General features: G+C 42.1%; 1 pseudogene; it reads left to right on the forward strand.

Annotated features, from left to right (window-relative positions):
* The first annotated feature begins 1,174 nt into the window (after positions 1–1,174).
* The window catches only part of LOC124620183, a 350,456-nt pseudogene continuing 330,320 nt past the window's right edge, over positions 1,175–21,310 (forward strand).

The raw sequence follows: 21,310 nt of genomic DNA on the forward strand, positions 1-21,310 counted from the left end.
GACGAATACACGCTTCCAATGTGCGTTCACCGCGATGTCGCCAAACACGGATGCGACCTTCACGATGCTGTAAACAGAACCTGGATTCATCCGGAAAAAAATGACGTTTTGTCATTCGTGCACCCAGGCTCGTCGTTGAGTACACCTTCGCAGGCTCTCCTGTCTGTGATGCAGCGTCAACGGTAACCGCAGCCATGGTCTCCAAGCTGATAGTCCATGCTGCTGCAAAGGTCGTGGAACTGTTCGTGCAGATGGTTGTTGTCTTGCAAACGTCCCCATCTGTTGACTCAGGGATCGAGACGTGGCTGCACGATCCGTTACAGCCATGCGGATAAGATGCCTGTCATCTCGACTGCTAGTGATACGAGGCCGTTGGGATCCAGCACGGCGTTCCGTATTACCCTCCTGAACCCACCGATTCCGTATTCTGCTAACGCCCATTGGATGTCGACCAACGCGAGCAGCAATGTAGCGATACGATAAACCGCAATCGCGATAGGCTACAGTTCGACCTTTATCAATATTTGAGGTTCGAGTCCTCCCTCATGCATGGATGTGTGTGTTTGTCCTTAGGATAATTTAGGTTAAGTAGTGTGTAAGCTTAGGGACTGATGACCTTAGCAGTTAAGTTCCATAAGATTTCACACACATTTGAACATTTTTTAAAAGTCGGAAACGTGATGGTACGCATTTCTCCTCCTTACACGAGGCATCACAACAACGTTTCACCAGGCAACGCCGGTGAACTGCTGTTTGTGCACGAGAAATCGGTTGGAAACTTTCCTCATGTCAGCACGTTGTAGACGTCGTCACCGGCGCCAACCTTGTGTGTATGCTCTGAAAAGCTAATCATTTTCGTATCACAGCATCTTCTTCCTGTCGGTTAAATTTCGCGTCTGTAGCACGTCATCTTCGTGGTGTAGCAATTTTAATGGCCAGTAGTGTATTTACAATTGGACCAACAGGATGATTTATTTTATGAATCTTGAATCTAGATAAATAAAATAAAAAATACGGAGCGTAACCGAGCGACAAAATTAATATCTGCGATATTATTAATTTGCATTCTGAAGTACCAGTTCAAACAACTGTGGAAATCGTTGATAAAAACCTTCATGCTTGTAAGAAAGATACAATCGATGAACATGTTATAGATCGTGTACACTGACTAAAAATGGCAGTTAAATACAATTACTTCGAATTTAACAGAAAACCTGATAGCCTTGAAATGGGTAATCTGCAAGGTGGAGCAAATAAAACAGGTACGGACGAGAGCATACCATTGGACGTGAATTTGTAGCAGCGTTAACGGAGGAGGATGAGACCTACAGTTACTTTCAACAGGATGGAGCAACTGCCCACACAGTCGGCCGAATCCTGGAGCACGTTTACACAGTCTTCACGCCCGACAGGGTTGCTAGCAGAGGTCAGTCTGGTCCCGTAAGATTTCACACACATTTGAACGTGTTGCAACAATTCCAGCGGTCCAGCTTCGATACGCCTTCAGCAACTTGCCGATCAGGACCCAAAAGTGCCAAGAGATGAATGGTGGTCACTTTCGAGATCTGCTACAGTCACGTTAGTACTGTATTTCCCTTTCTCTGCTGTCTTTCTTTGTACCCTGGAACTCTATTCTCCGCACCACTTTTATTTGCCCGACACTCTATTACTGGGCATACTAGAAGACATTTTTATAAATTCACTAGAAGAACTTTTTTTAAGTTAACGCTTCTGGAGAATCAGGTATTTAGTTCTACTTGAGATATGTGGATGATATTTTGCTTATATACAACGGAACTAACGGTGGAGCAGTCCAACTCTTTGAAATATTTAATAATATTCATGAGAAAATTAGTTTCGCTCGCGAGTTTCGAAACGAATATCGTGAGCAAAATTTTTTGTATATCAGTTTGACCACAACTGATGGTATAAATAACTTTCGGTGTATTTCGTAAAGCAACAAGCACTAACCAAATCGTACCTTCTGATTCGACATATCCTCAGTTGCCCAAGACAGCTTTCTTTCATTCAGCTATTTGTCGCGCTGTAGTCACATCTTTAACACCAGTTAAAATAAACAAAGAAATTAATTTAATTAAAACAGTGGCCTGTAATAACAGTTACGAACACTCATTAACAGGAAAAATTTTCGAAACGATAACTAATAAAAGAGTTAATACTTTATGTAACTGTCAAAATGGGGATATAGATATCGGAAAATTTCTAAATAACTTACGTAATGTATCGTATAGGATTCAGTGCCTGTTGAGTAAGAAATATGGATGCAAAATTGCTTTTCCCACAGATTACATTTTTTTAATTTCATCTATAATTTAAAAACTTCAAATGAACATTTACGTAGTTCAGGAGTCTACACACTACTTGAAGTACATGTCCGGTGTTGTACATCGGACAGCACGGTAGGGTCTTTAACATAAAATACATGGAACACTTGTGAGAAAAGAAGGATATCAATGTTCCTAATTCCATTTTCGCAGATCATTTATTAATATCAGGCTACAATTCAAAAGGAGTAGACGTAATAACGACTCTACATAGAGAGAAGAAAGGGTGAAAGCTTTATGTCTTGGAAGAACATGAAATCTTTAGACATTTGACCAGTAAAGATGACCACCATTTCGGAAAGGTTACTTTTCCCTTTGATTAGCGGACTCTGTAGTTCCTTACTGACAGCACCCCAGACAGCATTTTATTTGGTTATGCAGGTTTCACGCGAAGTATATTCTTCTTTTTGTGTATTATAATTTCTTGTTAAAATCCTGCTACAGTACATTCCTTATTTTCCATCGGCACATATATTTTATTAAACATTTTATTAATTTGGGCTATGTACTGTCATAGTCACTGTATTATCTTTTATAATGTCCTTGCTTTTGCACTATGTACAACATTTTTCTATTTAAAACACTTAATTCTATATTACACTGATATATACTTCAATCATGCTTTTCATAAGGTTGAGCGTTTATCATGCTACTAGCACCCAGCACGTGGCGCGCTCTATGCTAAATTAATTTGTCATCTAACTAGTTTCCACACGTTTAGTTTAGTGTTTGTTTTTATAATAGGCTGTACTCATGGAGTAACGCTTGTTCTTTTTCATGGTAGACAAACTATTATGAGTTCTGCTTTTTGACTTAAAGCGTTTTAGCTCATAATGTACGCTTGTACTTTTAACGTAAAAATGTAAGATACGTAAGTACCATTTTTATTCCAGGCACTTCATTTCATGGTTGTAATGTATCGGTTATCTTAGGCTTTCATTCTGTAATGTATTTACAACATTACAGGGACTTTATTGCTTCTGAAGAAGGTACACCTAGTGGTACTGAAACCTGGTCAAGGCTTATTGCAATAAACTTTATTCAACTAATTAGCTGCATACATCATTTATTGAAAATATATTTACCATGCTGCTGTCATCCATGTTTAAAATTATGAACACTGTACACCATGAGACTGAATGCCATCCCCGCCAGCCGGTGTGGCCGTGCGGTTCCAGGCGCTTCAGTCTGGAACCGCGGGACAGCTACGGTCGCAGGTTTGAATCCTGCCTCGGGCATGGATGTGTGTGATGTCCTTAGGTTGGTTAGGTTTAAGTAGTTCTAAGTTCTAGGGGACTGATGACCATAGATGTTAAGTCCCATAGTGCTCAGAGCCATTTGAACCATTTTTTTGAATGCCACCCCATGGGTCGGTTCAGAGCCCACTCAATGATTATGATGATGGTGGTGGTGTTTTTGAATGTGGAGCGTCCAACAACATGGTCATCAGCGCACATACGAATTTTCAGCATACATTCTCGTGATGCAGGCCTGGAGAGGAAGGAGGGGGGGGGGGGGGTATGGGATAGAGTTTCCCATAGGCGGATTTGTTTATAATGCATTAAAGTTCACCTTCCCTCATCGGCACTTAAGGGATGATGCATTACAGATCATAAAATTTTAAACCCCTTGTGACACAGGGGTCAGTGTCGGCGAAAAAATGGTTCAAATGGCTCTGAGCACTATGGGACTCAACTGCTGAGGTCATTAGTCCCCTAGAACTTAGAACTAGTTAAACCTAACTAACCTAAGGACATCACAAACATCCATGCCCGAGGCAGGATTCGAACCTGCGACCGTAGCGGTCTTGCGGTTCCAGACTGCAGCGCCTTTAACCGCACGGCCACTTCGGCCGGCAGTGTCGGCGAAGATGGTGGGCTGATCTACAGCCAAACCCAGTATATCAAATATCTATTTCCAAAATACGTGGAACCCAAATTGGTACACCACAAGCTTCACAGGATGGTGGATTCCCCTGCCTGTACCCAATGTAGTGCGCACAGAGCTAGCCCCATCCGCCGATGACACAGTGCTGCTCGCCTACAGTGTGAATGTCTCGATGCTTGGGCCATCAAGTTCAATACCACAAAAAGCCAGGCGCTCGTGTTCGCGAGGAAGAAGCTGTCTCCTGATTTCCTGTCTGTCACAGTCATGGGTTCGCGGCAGCTATGCGGAGTATCGCTCCTGGCGCACACACCCGGATAGCTCCAAAGTGTACAAAAATGATGCCCTGACGTTCGCCTTGAAACTGCCGCGGGACCAACCGATGAGGCAACTGCGTGAACACATCGGAATTGCAATGCTGCGAGACCCTTTCCGCTAGGCTGCGCTTCAATGAAAGGACGCAAATGTCGGCCAGTCCGCTCTTCCAGCGCCTCAGACGGAAGGAACACACAACGAGGTGACGAATGTAGTGGGATACCTCTTAAAATTCTTATGCTCGGCGTAGTGCAGCAACTCGGAGTGACGTGGATTCAACAAGTCATCGCAAATGCCCTGCAGAAATATTCAGCCATTCTGCCCCTATAGCTCTCCATAATTGCGAAAGGTTCGCGGTGCAGGTTTTTATCCACAAATTGACCTCTCGACTATGTTCTGTAAATGATCTATGGGATTCATGCCGAATGATCTGGGTGGCCAAATCATGCGCTCGAACTGTCCAGAATGATCTTCGAATTAATTGCAAACAGTTGTGGCCTGGTGACATGGTGCATTATCATCCATTAAAATTCCACTGTGGTTTGGGAGTATTAAGTCCATGAATGACTGCTAATGGTCTCCGAGTAGAAGATCTTAACCATTTCCAGTCAATTATTGGCTCAGTTGGACCAGAGGACCCAGTTCATTTCATGTAAAAACAGCCCGAACCATTATGGAGCCACCACCAGCCAGCGAAGTGCCTTGTTGACAATTTGGGCCCATGACTTCGTGGAGTCTGCGCTACACTCGAATCCCACCATCAGATCTTACCAACTGAAATCGGGACCAGGCCACGGCTTTCCCGTCGTCTAGGATGCAACCTATATGGTCAAGAACCTAGGAGAGGCGCTGCAGGCGATGTCGTGCTGTTAGTAAAGGCACTCGCATCGGTCGTCTGCTGCCATAGCCATTTAACGCCAAATTTCGCCGCGCTGTCTTAACGGTTACGTTCGTCGTACGTTCCACGTTGATTTCTGTGGTTATTTCACGCAGTGTTGCTTAGCACCAACAGGGTCTAAGCAAACGCCACTGTTCTCGGTCGTTAAATGAAGGTTATCGGCCAGTGAACCGTCTTTGATGAGAGGTAATACCTCAGATTTGATATTCTCGGCACACACTTGATTCTGTGGATCTCGGAATTTTGAAGGCCCTAACGATATCCGAAATGGAATGTCCCATGCGTCTAGCTCCCCGTTCAAAGTCTGTTAATTCCCGTCGTAAGGTCATAAACACGTCGGAAACCTTTTCTCATGAATCACCTTAGTACAAATGACAGCTCTTTTAAATCCTGTGTACGCGATACTACCGCCATCTGTATATGTATATATCGCTACCCCATGACTTTTGTCATCTCAGTGTATAACAGGTACATTTCCGGCGGCCCACGAGATGACCAGAATTGCAGGGAGTGTGGGTTTCCACTGCAGCATCAGATGAAGACGTGAACGAACAGTCAGCCCATTTGGCAAATCACCCATCCGGGAGCAGAACACCATCCTCCGATACGAGTAGTGCAGTTATGGTACCAGACTGCTTGATCTGCGTAGATTAAGCCCAAGTGGGTTTGTCACTGTCGAATGCAAGTAGTTGGGAATTAATTCTGCCGACAATACGGGCGGCAACTGGGGATATCACTGATATAAGCGACTTTGACGTGGGTTGATTGCTACGGCCTGGCTTTTTAGAATGGGCAACTCAGAAATGGGGAAACTGGTCGTCTGTTCACATACTGCTTTCGTGAGCATCTATGGTAAATGGTTGAATGACGATGAAACGAGTAGGCTACAAGGTGTTAGACGTACTGGCCTCAACGCAGAATGTGGAGGTCGGAGGTTTGACGGTTCTATAAAACAGGATATGCGGCGGTGTGGCAGATACGATGACAGAGTACAATGCTCGTATAGGCACAAATTTTTAGGAGTACACCACTTACATCACATTGTTTAACATGGGGCTATGCATCAGACAGTCTCTACGTTTTCTTATGTATACCTAACGATCTCGTCACTTACCACTGCAGTGGAAACGGTATCATAGAAAATGGTCCGCAGATCGATGGAAACGTGCCACTGGTTGGATGAATCACGTTTCGCGTTATACCACGTTGACGGTCGTGTCCCGATACTCCATTAAGGCGGATAGTTGCTCGAAATACGCATCGCACAACGGACGCTATCAGCTATGGACTACACGAACATTATTGTGGAGAACATGCATCTCTTAATGCTTCATGCCTTCCTGGTGACGATGCAGGATTACTGATTTTATCACAAGGCCAGAATCGGGCTAAATTGATTTGAGGAGAATGATAGTTGTAATGGGGCAGCCAACGGGGAGCTGGTAGCAGTAAGGTGCTGAGAAGTAAAACTTGACATTTACGCCAGAAAAGAAATTTATTTGGAGACATCAGTTAAAATTACTAGAAAAAGTCAGACTTTGCTTTTTATTAAAAAATGCTTGCTTACGGCAGCAAGAGGATTGACCCCTACAGCTCAAAGAATGTTTTAAAAAACTGAAGGACTGGTAATTTTTGTTAGTGAGTAACAATAATTTCGTAATAAGACTTCTCTATTAAAACAATGTTTAAGTAGATGAGCAACAATTTAAAAAACACTGAAGCGTCAATAACATAGTTACAGGAGGCGTGTAAAGGTGAAATTTAATAAGTTGTAGTCCTTACTGCCTCTGCTTCAATCTATATCGTACAAACAATGCTACAACCGAGAAAAGAATTTACAGTAGAGATATTGATGAGAAGTAGCATCCAAGGAGTTTAAGAATCGGCACAGCTGAGCAGTGAGCCGTCGTAACGAAGGGCAATAAGAACAACTGGGCGGAATACAACTTACGATTAAGAAAATGGGGCCCCAACTATTGCAGAAACAAGTGTACTCAAAATACTGAACTTCATACAAAGCCCACACTACACATTCAAGACTATCCTCTCAATAAACATAAACGTGAAGAGTACACTTTCCATCAAAAAAAAAAAAATTAATGGCAATTATTGGGCAAACTAACTTTACACTCAGAAAATTATTTTTAATTTTAACAGTATTTAAACAAATGAACAACATATTGACAAAAAGTTTCAGTTACTTAGAGCCCTAAACATTGAAATGGTTCTTGCGTAATTCACTTCGTCCAGCACACGTAAATATGGCCAACATAGACCACTTCATTGGAACACAAAAAGAAGCAGTAGGAAACTTGAGTTCTCCCGTGCACTACACACATGTAGCAGACTCTTGGTAAATACATACACGCCAAAAGACAAGTGCTGCAGTTGGACGTGGCAAAAGAACATAACAACGCCACTGCCAGTAGACACAACTTGGAAGTGGGTAAGCGTAATCACTGAGGACAAGCACGCCACAGGACCAAGCAAGATGCTCACCAAACAAATCCATACGTGTCCGCCACTCCACTCTCTGCGTATATCCACGGACCGTGCATCAAAGGCTAACTCGAGCGTCGTGTTTTTCAGACAAGTGGGCTTAGTGATCCACGACCAGCTCACAAAACAGAGCAGAGCCGGGTAATGCTTGTCAGTTTGTAGCCCCGCGGAACGACCGCTTGTGGCTGCTCAGGAACTTGCTTCTCCAGGTAGTGGCTAGACGTAACTGACAAAGAGCCAAAGCAGTTGGGTGTTAAATCATCGCGGTCGGTCGCGCGAGCATGCCCTCTCGCGAGAGGCCGCGTAAGCGGTTGCTTAGCGACTGCCAAAGATGTAGCCTCGCGCTGTCGATGAGGAATCGGTAGTGAATATACGTTCATGTGTTGGCTACCAAATTACTTGATGGAACATATCTGGGACGTTATGGGGCGCCACCTACGTGCCAACAAACCGCCGGCCCGTAAGTTACGGGAATTGTGAGACCTATGCATAAACAGGTAATTTCCAAGAATCATTGCCTATCGAAGTCGCTGGGTCCAAACGATACATATCGAACGTGCGATCGTAAATCGATCACGCGACTCTAGTGGCGGGCGTATGAGTATGTTTACGTTGGTCACTATAGCAACGACAAAAGCACAGTCTTACAAAAATACTTGTAATTGCAAAGGAGACGACTTTCCTTACTCGTCGCCGGTGTTGTCGTCATGTGGAAGTCCATTACGGTGATCTGGATGGATAATTTGGAAGAGTCGAACCATGTATTCTTCCTGATATTAGTCCGTTTTCCGCACTGTCTGCAATGAAATTGTAACGGTATTTCAGCATCAAAACTGTTCTTACGAAGTTTTAAACACTTCGTACCACGACAGTCTACACAGTCCCTTCTTTCCTCGTCCGGTAGTACTCCATATTTGCGACAAAAAGCCGAACAATTTTATACGCTGGATAAACATGGAATTAGATTCTTCCATGTAAGAGAATCGGCCGAAGAAACATCAAGAACACCAGACATCCCACTCACTGACGACGCAAATCGTCTGGGTTTCCCTAGCAAAGCACAAATAATTCGCGGAGGTATGTAATTTAGAGCAAGTAAGGGAGCCACGGAAAACAGATAAAAATGACGATCACAAATAGTTGATCACAACGCCCGCCACCGGAGTCGCGTGATCGATTTACGATCGCACGTTCGATATGTATCGTTTGGACCCGGCGACTTCGATAGGCAATCATTACCCATAAACGTGTGGTGCCACATACCTCCGGAAACATACCGACGGCTTGTCACATGCATGCCATGCGGAGTCGCCGCCGTATTCCGTTGTTTATCTGTTTGTTTTGTTCTAGGGCGCAAGAACAATTAGGGTCATACGCACCCGTGTCAGAACTGTAGAACACGAAGATAAAGAGAAGAGTTAAGAACGACTACACGTTAATTCCAATCGACGGAAGAGAAGACAGCTAAAAACAGAGACATGGAGAAAGGTCTATAGAATACGCCATAGATAAACGCAGGCCCTGAACTAAAAATTAAATTCCTTTGCCATATTGCTACGACGGATAAAAAGTAAAACGCGGTTGACAGCCAGCGTGTCGTTTGCTAAAGCAGCCGATAATTCAGACGGCAAACACAAACGAGAACGTAAGTGGTTATAAAAAGGGCATTCCGTCAGGAAACGGCGGACCGTCAAAGGTTGACCGCAATGAGCACAACGTGGTGGGGGAGCACAAGTTAGCAAATGTTGATGGTTAAAAAGACAGTGTCCGATACGCAACCTGGCTAAAGTGATCTCAAGGCGAGAGGGCCCAGAGAAGGTCGTCCAAGCCGCTGGGAGAGGCTTAACAAGTCAGAGCTTGTGCCCATGAAGGGAAGACCAGTGGTGATGCCGAAGTGACATCACCTGCTGACAGACGGCAACACTGAGATCATCAGAGAGTGTAAATAAGAACTAGCGGGCTGAGGTACGATGACTGCAGCCTTGGCAGCAGCGTCAGAGGCCTCGTTTCCTGTCACGTTCCGAAGATGGACCATGCGGGTGGTTGTAATGGTCTGGCCCATCAGTGTACGAATAAAATAGAATGTATTCCTGAGGAGACGTTCTATACCTTCCCGCAGGTTTCTGGATCTATATATTGCTTTACGTCGACTTTTACAACCTTACGGACAATGACATTGAATGGCTTAAAAAATAAGTCGTATTGTATAAAATTTTGTATTAGGTTATTAAGTAATGCTGAATGTGGCATTTTAATGCTGTAATGTCCCAGTTTAATATTTCGCCATGTAAATTCCGGTTGAGTAAATTTTTGTATCTCGGAAAAGTTATGCGTATTTTTCTCAATTAGTATAATTGCCTAACAATATACGTGGTTTCTTTCTCCCCTCACTAGAGTGCAGCATGTAGATCGTTACCTTTCATTGGCTTATAATAATAGTTGAAGTACGAGGTTTTCGACCTAATAATGCAATAAAAATATTTTTGTTTTATTTTTGATATACCAAGTTTTCTTATAAGCCAATGTTAATCCTTACTTTGTGGAGCCATCACATCAAGAGAAGATAATGTAAATTCTCACTGAAGAATAAATTTGAGTATTCAAATCAGTCTCTGTACCTTTTTCCGTTCACTTATCTAAATTAAATTAGCTTGTTGCTATTTACCACGCCATAAGGATCTGTTATCGGTTATTTTGTGCTCTGTATGTCTTTTTTTTTTTTTTCAAACATCAGTAGTACCACTTACCTGATATGGTGCTGATTGCTTTGTAAGTGCATTAAATTATTCGATTTAAAGGGGAAACTATCGTCCACATTATTCTAATCTGAAGGAACGCAAATTTAAAAATAATCTGAATTTCTGTGCACATAATAACGTCCTTGCTATATCTTATCGTTTGACCAACGTTCTCCAATGAAATTACCATCTGTTTCAGGCACAAGTTATCTTATTAACTTTGACAGCAACAGCGAACATTTGTGATGCTACAGATGGAATCCTACAGAGATCGTATATCAAGGGTGTTCAAAGCAAATGGTATGATACAACACTGTAGGTAGAACTGAAGACTTTATTCAGAAGTAATCACCATAGGAAAGGGCGTACCCAGGATCTGAACTGGGGGGAGGGGGGGGGGGGGGGGGGGGGGGTTGACAGGTCATACTAGTCTCAGGGAACAAGGAGTTGAGACAACATACAGCACTTCTTATTAAATAAAACAGTAAACCAGTGAAAAACTGCTTTTAATAAACGTTTTAAATACAAGAATGCACTTGTACAATCCGAGAAAACATGCAGCATTTCTTATTAAATAAAACAGTAAACTAGTGAAAAACTGCGAATCTTCTAGAGGGGGGGGGGGGGGGGCGCTGCCCCCTCCCCCAACCTTCCCCTCGCTGGGTATGTCCATGACCATAGGGCTGAGTAATACTATCCCACTGTTTCACGAACTGAAGAAATTCTGTTCCCAGAATTCCTGTGCCTGTGACAAGAGCCAGTCCTTCATTCCGTCCTTCAGTTTGTCACACTTCATTGTTTATTTATTGAACGCTGATCGCTTTTGAAAAGTCAGACCTTGCCCTTTGCACGCGTCATTAGTCATTACAATACTGGAATTCGAAAACAAAGTTGCCACTCTTTAGTTTCACATGGACCGGAGCCCCCCCCCCCCCCCCCCCCCCCCCCCCCCCCGCCAGCTGCAGACAAAGGAGAAAACATAGCGTAATCAGGTGTTGTGTTCTTTCAAGTAAATGCGTTAAAAGCCACTATTACGTAATTTTTTAATTGCACTATAACGCGGATTTTTTCATGGCTACGTAAGTCACAATTTGTCTTACAAAATATTAAAAATACTCCATACTTCCAGGTATAGCCCCGTCCCCTACAAACTACCGTAAGTGCACCACTGGACCGTGCCATGCGTAAATGTGCAGGGCATCTTACTTTTCGTATATACTTACGAAAAGGATGTGTCCACATCCTTTTTTGCACTTGAGAGTAAACTACTAGCAAGCTGTATTAAAAATTCAGTATCTGTCATAAATAAATAACCTTGCGAAGATTATGTTAATTTTTACGTAACATTTCTTCTCGCAGTTAGTTTGCTACAACCCAGGAATAAGTTGCAGTGTAATTTACTTTCTCTACGTGTGGTGTATAAGTTAAAAAAGCATTTACACATGGATATGAAAAACATAAAGTTGAGCAATTAACCATGAACGATATAACGAACTCTTGTACATCGTTATGAAAAATATATATTAGCACAGGGATCTGGTCCTATTCACGTGCAACGAACAAACGACAATGACTGAGATAGCCGCATCTTGCATGCCATTATTAGCTTACATGCAACGTCCTTGTATTTAGGTTATGGCAACATTGAATAATTAATACCGAAAGGTGCAAGAAATGTAATGTAAAGCAGAAGAAACGACAATGACTAAGGTAGTCATCATACACCATTATTAGCATAGGGATTAGACCTTATTCACGCGCAACGTATTTGTATTTAGGTTATGGTAGCTGTGTTTGTAATCGCACTTAAATGATTCTCGTATCCACATTACTCAGCCTGATGCCGAAGTAACGACATCTCAAACCGTAGTTACGCAAACAAATTATTTATATTTAGGATATGGTAGGCGTGGACAGTTCTGTTTGTCATCACATTTAAATGAATCTCGCATCTACATTATCCATCTTGACGTGATTGTGTATAAAATACAATCGTCACGTGAGTCACATCAGGCTGGATAATGAAGATACGAGATTCATTTAAGTGTCACATCCTAGATACAAATACGTGGCTTGTGAAGATGGACAACGCCCGAAACCATTCATCCCGTAAATAAGCTTAGCTTTGGCGTAAAAATATCGCTTCTTGAATATTTGTAAGCTTCAAGACGCAACATATTGAAAACGTTTAAATTGATATTGGTTGCGACTGTCTGCCCCTATTTGGCTAAAACTTCCATGGCTCTTACTGGGTCTTTCTTCTAACAGCCTGCCTTAAGCAAAAAATTGAAACTTTGTAATATCAATGTATAATTGGTGATTTGAGAATGGAAAACATAATTAAACAAATGTGACGGTATGCATTAATGATGTGAACGTAATGTATGTAGGCAAAACAAAGACAATGACGTGATTCTTCACTTTTTCCCGACGATGTGTTCACAGCTTGAAGTGTCGGATATTTTGTTTGACATCAGTGTCGTTCATGCACAATATTTCGACGTCACACGTTGTCTTTTTTAAGCACGTTCCATTCCCTCCTCTTATGGGGGAGTGCTGGCCGTTCTAGAGCTTGCAGGGAAGTGCCTTTTGCCGACAACGGTTGTCGTTAGTTTGTTCTGCTCTGTATCTTTATTTGGTTGCAGGTGATACTATGGAATTAAAAAGAAGAGAGGGGAATTTAACTAAGGTCTCCCTGTGGATGGTTTTTAGGCGGTTTTCCATCTGCCTCGGCGAATGCGGGCTGATTACCCTTATTCCGCCTCAGTGACACTATGACGGCGATTGCTGCGCAAACAAGTTCTCCACGTACGCGTACACCACCATTACTCTACCACGCAAACATAGGGGTTACACTCGTGTGGTGTGAGACGTTCCCTGGGGGGTCCACTGGGGCCCGAACCGCACTATAACACCGGGTTCGGTGTGGGGCGGCGGAGGGTTGAAGTGGACTGCGGTAGTCGTCGTGGGGTTGTGGAACACTGCGGCTGCGGTGGGGACAGGAGCCTCTCCGTCGTTTCTAGGTCCCCGGTGAACATACAATACAATACACACAAAGGTCTCCCAATTGAGACTGCAGAAGGAGTAGTAAGGGGCAGTTCCGTCATTCGACTTACAGCCACGGGGAAACCTCCAAAAAGCCTGGCCGGAACTGTTGGTGACGTTGCCCTGGCGTGGGCGTAGTCTTCTCTGGTAGCTCCTTTTGGGCTGCCCAGAGTTGTATGGAGTAACACTTTCCTTCTCATCTACCTGATTTTGCATTTATAGGTATTGCAGCCAGTTTATTTCGTATTTGTCCGGTGGATACCCCTCCAGCGCTACCTCCATCAACTCCTCGTTGACGGCGTATCCCCGGAAGATGAATTCGACCCTCTGGATTTCTCAGTTGGTCGTTACCAGTTTTTCTTCTCCGTCACCTGCATCGCTTGGTCACTAGTCTCTTCTTGAGTTTCTTCTCCTGGTTTTGGCTCTCCGCATGGGAGGCCACCGTCGCGTATGTCGGGGCGCTGGTAGGCGTCTCACTAGTCCAACAGTCGCCGTCTGTGGTCGCCCGTTATGGATTTCCCTGAGTAAGGCTGCTTCCATTTCGGCGTGGAGCGCCGTTCGGAAGCGGGTCTGTGCCTTCCTAGAGCGGCGCCGACGTCTGCGTGCTGCTGCTCCATTGTTAGTCCGCCTTTACCACTGCGGCGCTTTGTTCTTCTGTGCGGACTGGAGCGACTGACCGCACGCGGTCGGCCTGCCCCCCTCCCCCTCCTCACCACAATATCGCAGGGCTATGGGATGGGCGGACGCGGGGTAGAGAGGGCTATTGCTGGTGCACCTCTGTTCTGCTCTGGAGGCGCGATTGCCATTCCCTGTTTGGCCAGCAAAAGCTCTGCAGCAGCGCCACCTGGCGACGTGTGGCCCACCGCAGTGGAGCACATCAAGGTGTCTTCTTTCTTCCTTCAACGGCTTCAGTATTTATACATATTACCTTTCTGCTCCATGGTCGCTACGAGACGCTCTGTCTGCAGTTCGTTCCCACTAGAATCACACTGAGACGGTCCGGTGCGCCAGACAGCGATCGCCTCTGCTAGATGTGGTGCTCTGTTTGGGCTTCGTTCCCAGCATTCATGTTCTCAGTTATTTTTCTTGAGTTCTGCTGCTGCATCCGTTTCTTTTTTAGTAATCCCAGAGCAGCATCTCAAGCCTTGCTGAGTTGGCACGCAGTGTTAAGATTATGAGGTTTTTCCTCCAGCTTTATGTTGACTCTCTTTATAACAATGTCCCAGTATCTGGGGTTTGCGCCAGAACTCTCGTTTTTCCGTAGATCATTGTACAGTTAAATTCTAAACAGTACCCGAAAATCACTGATATAGCTGACTGGCGCAGCCAGGCTTGCTTCTGATGATCATGGCACATGTCCACTATCCTAGTTGTCTGGCCAATGTACAATATGCCGTATTGCTAAGGTATATTATAATTTCCTTGTTTTCGTAAACCAAGATCATCTTTCACATTTTCCATTAGTCCTGTAATTTTATTAGGTGGACAGAAACACATTTGATGTAATGCTTCTTGAGAAGTAGATCCCGTTTAAGTGTGGTTATTTAAGGATAGGACAGACAATGCTATGTTGTCTCACTTAAAGAAATCTTTCATGTGCCCACATACTTTGAATTAAATATACTTCGCTATTCATTTGTCAAATTTAAAACATTTCATTATTAATTGCATCCATAGTATAGCAGGTCTTTAGTATCTGGTGGCCAGATCAGTATCGCACGTGGTGCTGTGTGTGATTCTTTTGCGCACCTAATAACCGCACAGACCATTTTACAGCAAATGTACTGAGGTGAGGAAAGTCTTGGGATAGCGATGTACACATACACAGACGATGGTAATGTCGCGTACACGTGCTCTGAAATGACAGAGCATTGGCGGAGCTGTCATTTGGACTCAGGTGAGTCATGTGAAAAGGTCTCCGGCGTAACTGTGGCTGAACGATGGAAATTAACAGACTCTGAACAAGGAATGGTAATTGTAGCTTTACGCATGGGACACTCTATTTCGGAAATCGTTAGGGAATTCATTATTCCGAGATTCGCCGTGTCAAGAGTGTGCCGAGAATACCAGATCTCAGGTATTACTTCTCACCACGGACAACGCCGTGGTCGACGTCCTTCACCTAACGACCAAGAGCAGCGGCGTTTGCAAGGAATTGTCAGTGCTAACAACCGAGCAACACTGTGTGAAATAACCGCAGAAATCAATGTGAGACGTGCGAAGGACGTATCTGTTAGAACAGTGCAGCGAAAAGTGGCGTTAATGGGTTATGGCAGCAAGCGACCGAAGCGAGTTGCATGGGGGCTTAATTAATTTTTTGAATGCAAATATTTTTCATTTTAATAACTGTCTGTCCGATTACGAAGTGTCGTAAACGGTTGGCCCTGACTAGTTTTAGTACGCAATCTGACTGCATAGAATAACAACAAGAATGAAATAAAATTTCCGTTAACACAATTAATTAATTAAGTCCCCAGCAACTATAAAACCTACGAAACCAAAACACAAGTGTAATTGTTCTGTGTGTGGGAGTGTGATTCAACGTACACATCTGGCACGGCTCTTCTTCAATAAGACCAGAAATTTTAAATATCATTTATACTGAACTAATTAAAAAATAGAAATACCATAATTGCGCAAGAAAACCAGAATTACACTCTAATACAAGAACACGAGCCAAATGCTTTGTTGAATGAACCTGTAATGATGCATTATTTAAGACACTGAAATAATGAAAAAAAAGCGAGTTTTCTTACCTTCATATATATTGATGAAAAGCACTCTAATCATTACAATATCTCCATTAGAACAACATCTGCTGTCTAGCCCATCAAACAACTGCATAAAACATGAACAAGCACTCACTACTACAACATCTCCACAAGCACTTTTCACTACGACATCTCAGCAAGCACACCCTACTACGAGTTCTCGACCAGCACTGCCAGTGGAGGCGGCTGAATAATACTCTTTGGCGCAATCTCTGGCGCTGTGGCTCAGTGTAGCCACCTTTCATATGCCCTTCCTCCACGGGCCAGAATTTGATGGTATTTTTGCCAGCATTGGTGGTGAAAATACCACCAAATTCGTCCTCAAAAATACAGACAAAAATAAAAGATAATATTAATACGTAAATATAACATAATTAGATAAAATTTTGGCTTTGCACTGACCTTTCAATAACCTAATATATAAAATACAGTAAGCAATACAAATTCTTTCATACATATGACTTTACATAATAGTTTACACAATACACAAAAAATCAGTTTATACAAATGTTCACATAAATTGCTTTTAATTATTCAAAAAAAAAACAAGTAGTTGATAATTCCAGCAGTAGCACCCAGCAATGGTCAACAGGTGCAAACAGCAAGAAGTAACATCATTTCAGTAGAAACAGTTCCAACAGTGGCACCCAGCAATGTTGAGTAGGTGCAGACACTGACAAGTGACATCATTTCAATAGAAGCAATTCCATCAGTTGCACCCAGCAATGTTGAACAGGTGCAGACACCAACAAGTGACATTATGTCAGTAGAAGCAGTTCCATTAGTGACACCCAGCAATGTTGAACAGGTGCAGACACCAACAAGTGATATTATTTCAGTAGAATCAGTTCCATCAGTCGCACCCAGTAATGTTGAGCAGGTGCAGACACCAACAAGTGACATTATCTCAATAGAAGCAGTTCCCTCAGTTGCACCCAGCAATGTTGAACAGGTGCAGACAGCAACAAGTGACAACATTTCAGTAGAAGCAGTTCCATCTATGGCACCCAGCAATGTTGAACAGGTGCAGACAGTAACAAGTGACATTATCTCAGTAGAAGCAGTCCATCAGTGGCACCCAGCGATGTTGAACAGGTGCAGACAGCAACAAGTGACATCATTTCAGTACACGCAATCCATCAGTGGCACCCAGCAATGTTGAACAGGTGCAGACACCAACAAGTGACATCATTTCAGTAGAAGCAGTCCATCAGTGGCACCCAGCAATGTTGAACAGGTGCAGACAGCAGTCCATAATATTCACTATCACTAATCACACTGTTCATCAGAGTTTATAAGCAGAAATTAAATATGTCCTAGTGGCACCAATCATGTAGAAAAAGTGCAAGTAACAGTCCATAATATTCACTATCACTAATCGCACAGTTCATCAGCAGAAATTAAACATTTCTAAGTGGCACCCATTATGTTGAAGAAGTGCAGGTAACAGTCCATAATATTCACCATCACTAATCAGACAGTTCAGGCATGAACAATAGTTTGAATGCACACACAATTGCTTTTACAAAATTATTCCCAATGCTCTTACACTGAACATACAAATTATAATAAACACACAAATGACATCAGATAATTGTCATATTAACTATTACAAATGCACAAATATCAGTAAACCTGTAATATTTATGGGTGTCAGTGCAAGCCACAACAAACAAGTAAAATAATATTTAGGAGGTAGGTTGGGACTAATTATTTGGGATTAAGAAAGGAAAACACACAAAACACACTCACTTATCTTTCATCCACATTAAGTACTACTGTGTAATTGAATAGTGTTAACTGTGTAAATGCAATTCTGTCAAACTTTGATGTTCATCATGTGTATCAAGTAGTAGTGGCAGCAATGTATAACAGTCAATAATAGTTTTAAAGGCGCTGCAGTCTGGAACCGCAAGACCGCTACGGTCGCAGGTTCGAATCCTGCCTCGGGCATGGATGTTTGTAATGTCCTTAGGTTAGTTAGGTTTCACTAGTTCTAAGTTCTAGGGGACTAATGACCTCAGCAGTTGAGTCCCATAGTGCTCAGAGCCAATAGTTAGTCAATGTCATAGTCATCATGTCAAGGCCAATGTTTGCCAAGCCAGATCAAAATGTACAGTTGCTGAACAACTGTCAGTGAGCCAAGATACGCAAATGCTTACTCTCTCAAAAGAAAAAGTATATACTGCTTATTGATTTAACAAAGTGTGTGTAGACAATCTTCCTTCCACTTTAGTCTTCTAGTCTGCTATCTTCATCCTCCTTGTTCCATATAAACCAACAAAAAAGAAAAAATGCTCCTCACTTACTTTGCCTCTTATCCATCAAAACTCCAATAATCATCAGCATCACATAATCTTAATACTTCAATAACACCTCTTACGTCGATACAAATAAATCTTATCGTCAATATCATTTACCTTACCTCTTGTCCGCTAAAACTCCAATAATCATCAACTTCACATAATCTCAATACCTCAATAATACCTCTTCAGTATGTCGATACATATAAACCTTATTACCAATATCATTTACCTTACATAACAACTCTTTCCTCTAGTCAGTCTCCTCGAACAAGTACAGATAAAATTCTAGTGCAAACTTCAGTTCATCATCCCATACAATCCGTAGACACAATGTCAACACACAACCTCTGTGTAGTCCACCTGACCCATATCTTCTACTCATTACGAATCATAAAATACATTTTGGTTACCTTGTACATCATTAAAGGAAATGCATACATGACCTCTAACAGACTTTAGTTCGAATAACTCTCAGTAATTAAGTACAATTACAGAGTGTGAATGATCATAATATTTCACAGTGTGTACATCACTTCAAGAATCATGGCAGAAGCAAACATGTGGAGTATTTTGTGTCAAGTGTCACTTCCTATTTCAATTGCTCACGAAGAATGCAGTGTAATAACTGTCAATGGTCTAAACCTAGTGTTGGTATGTCATGTCATTAGCTTCCTTTCTATTAGCACAAATTTATACAGATTCCATAAAACCTCCAGCTCATGTGACTTCTATGACGTTTCTTGTACTAATGTCGTTCGTCAAATTATAGCAGTTCATTTTCTTATCTTAAAAATATAAGGCACTGAGCGTAAGCGAAACATGCAATAGCGAGTAAATATACCAGTAGAGAACAGAATGTCAACAAGTGGATGCAGCACAATTCCTACAACGAGGCTCTGCCAAGCAAACAATCTATAATTAACTCTATGTTTGTAGACAGTATATCAGCATTTCTATATACCAAATTAAAGAGTAGTTATGACAACAAACAGAAATGTATAAATATGCAATCCATACGCACAGCAGCAAACATATATCTTACATAATAAACAGGTCATTAGCATCATATCAGCATAAGCAAATAAATGTTCATATGTAATCTTAATAAGTAAACATGAAGGCGCAAGCAGATAAATCACAAAGTATAACCTACATACATAACCATATCAGCACAATTAATCATGTGACAATTACAATTCAAATAAATAAGCACAGCAGGCACATAATAAAAAGAATATGACGTCAGTGAAAAAGCATAATATGTACAAATAACAACACTGTCCATTAATCAATCATTGTCAATATCAGTTAATGTACGCAAGCACGTCGCTTCACAAGTAAATTCATAGAACATGAGATCTAGCACAAAGTATGAATCACGTAATCGCGAGCAGCAAATTACGTCTAAAGTATGTACCAAAGTGGAAATATGTTACCTGAAAAATAAACTCAATTAATAGTTACCCTTTTTAGTTTATTACTTTTTTCTTCAGAATTACATTCTTCCTGAAATTTTCTCCATAGCAAGTCGCCTTAACGTCGGACACGCACAGAATTTACCTGAAGTTCTCAAATATTTCATACAACCGTATCCTGAAAAATACTGAACGTTAATAGCATAATTCATCAAGTCACTCCAGCTTTATACTGAATTTAATCGGAGAAATTAGACTGTTTATTTGTTTACGGCTGTCAGTGCATTCGCACTGAGCGCTCGATCAGCTGTAATCGCGTGACGTAGGAAGTAATTGTTTGCGATCAATGACTGCCTTGTGCGGCGCGCAGACTTGACTGTTGCTTTGAGTATGTGCCGCCGCCAAAACACAGCGCGGTATCCTTGTATTCTCTGCATGTTTACATCTAGCTGTTAGTTTCTCATAAGTATGTCATTCCACAAAAAATTTTACGTTCGATATATGATGTATTCCCTTAGAGCGTCGAGATTTAAGAGTTTCTACTTCGACAGTGTTATTATGAATAATTTAGCGAACTCCATATGGACCGTTATAAAGCAAAAAAAATTTGCGACACAAGCCCTTTCCTTTGTGAGACAAACGGTGAGACTTAATTAACACCTTCTGACCAACTGACAAGATTTTTAAACGACCAGGATGTTTAGCTGATTTCTCTCTTCTAGCAACCGCAGATGCAATATTTCGTAGAGCCACGTTGACAACTTCAAAATGCCGCAGTTTCCATGTAGGTGGAAAAGGAGCGATTTCAGAAATGCGATTTGTCGGTGCTTTGTTTTTTAATATCAGTATTGGCGGTAAAGAAGTTGAGTCATTAGGAAGTTCATCCAGAATGTTTTGAAAAATATGAAGATACTGATCCCATGTTCTGTGATTCTGATGACAATAAAGACGACGCAATTTATTGATTTCCTTCATACACCTCTTTAAAGCGTTAGATTGAGGGTGAAAAAGTGAAAACAAAATTGGTTTAATCTTATGATGCCTTAGAGTACAAAGCCAAATTTTAGAACGAAACTGTGATCCATTATCTAATA

The sequence above is a fragment of the Schistocerca americana genome, chromosome 6 (assembly GCF_021461395.2).
Source record: "Schistocerca americana isolate TAMUIC-IGC-003095 chromosome 6, iqSchAmer2.1, whole genome shotgun sequence".
Lineage (NCBI taxonomy): Eukaryota > Metazoa > Arthropoda > Insecta > Orthoptera > Acrididae > Schistocerca > Schistocerca americana.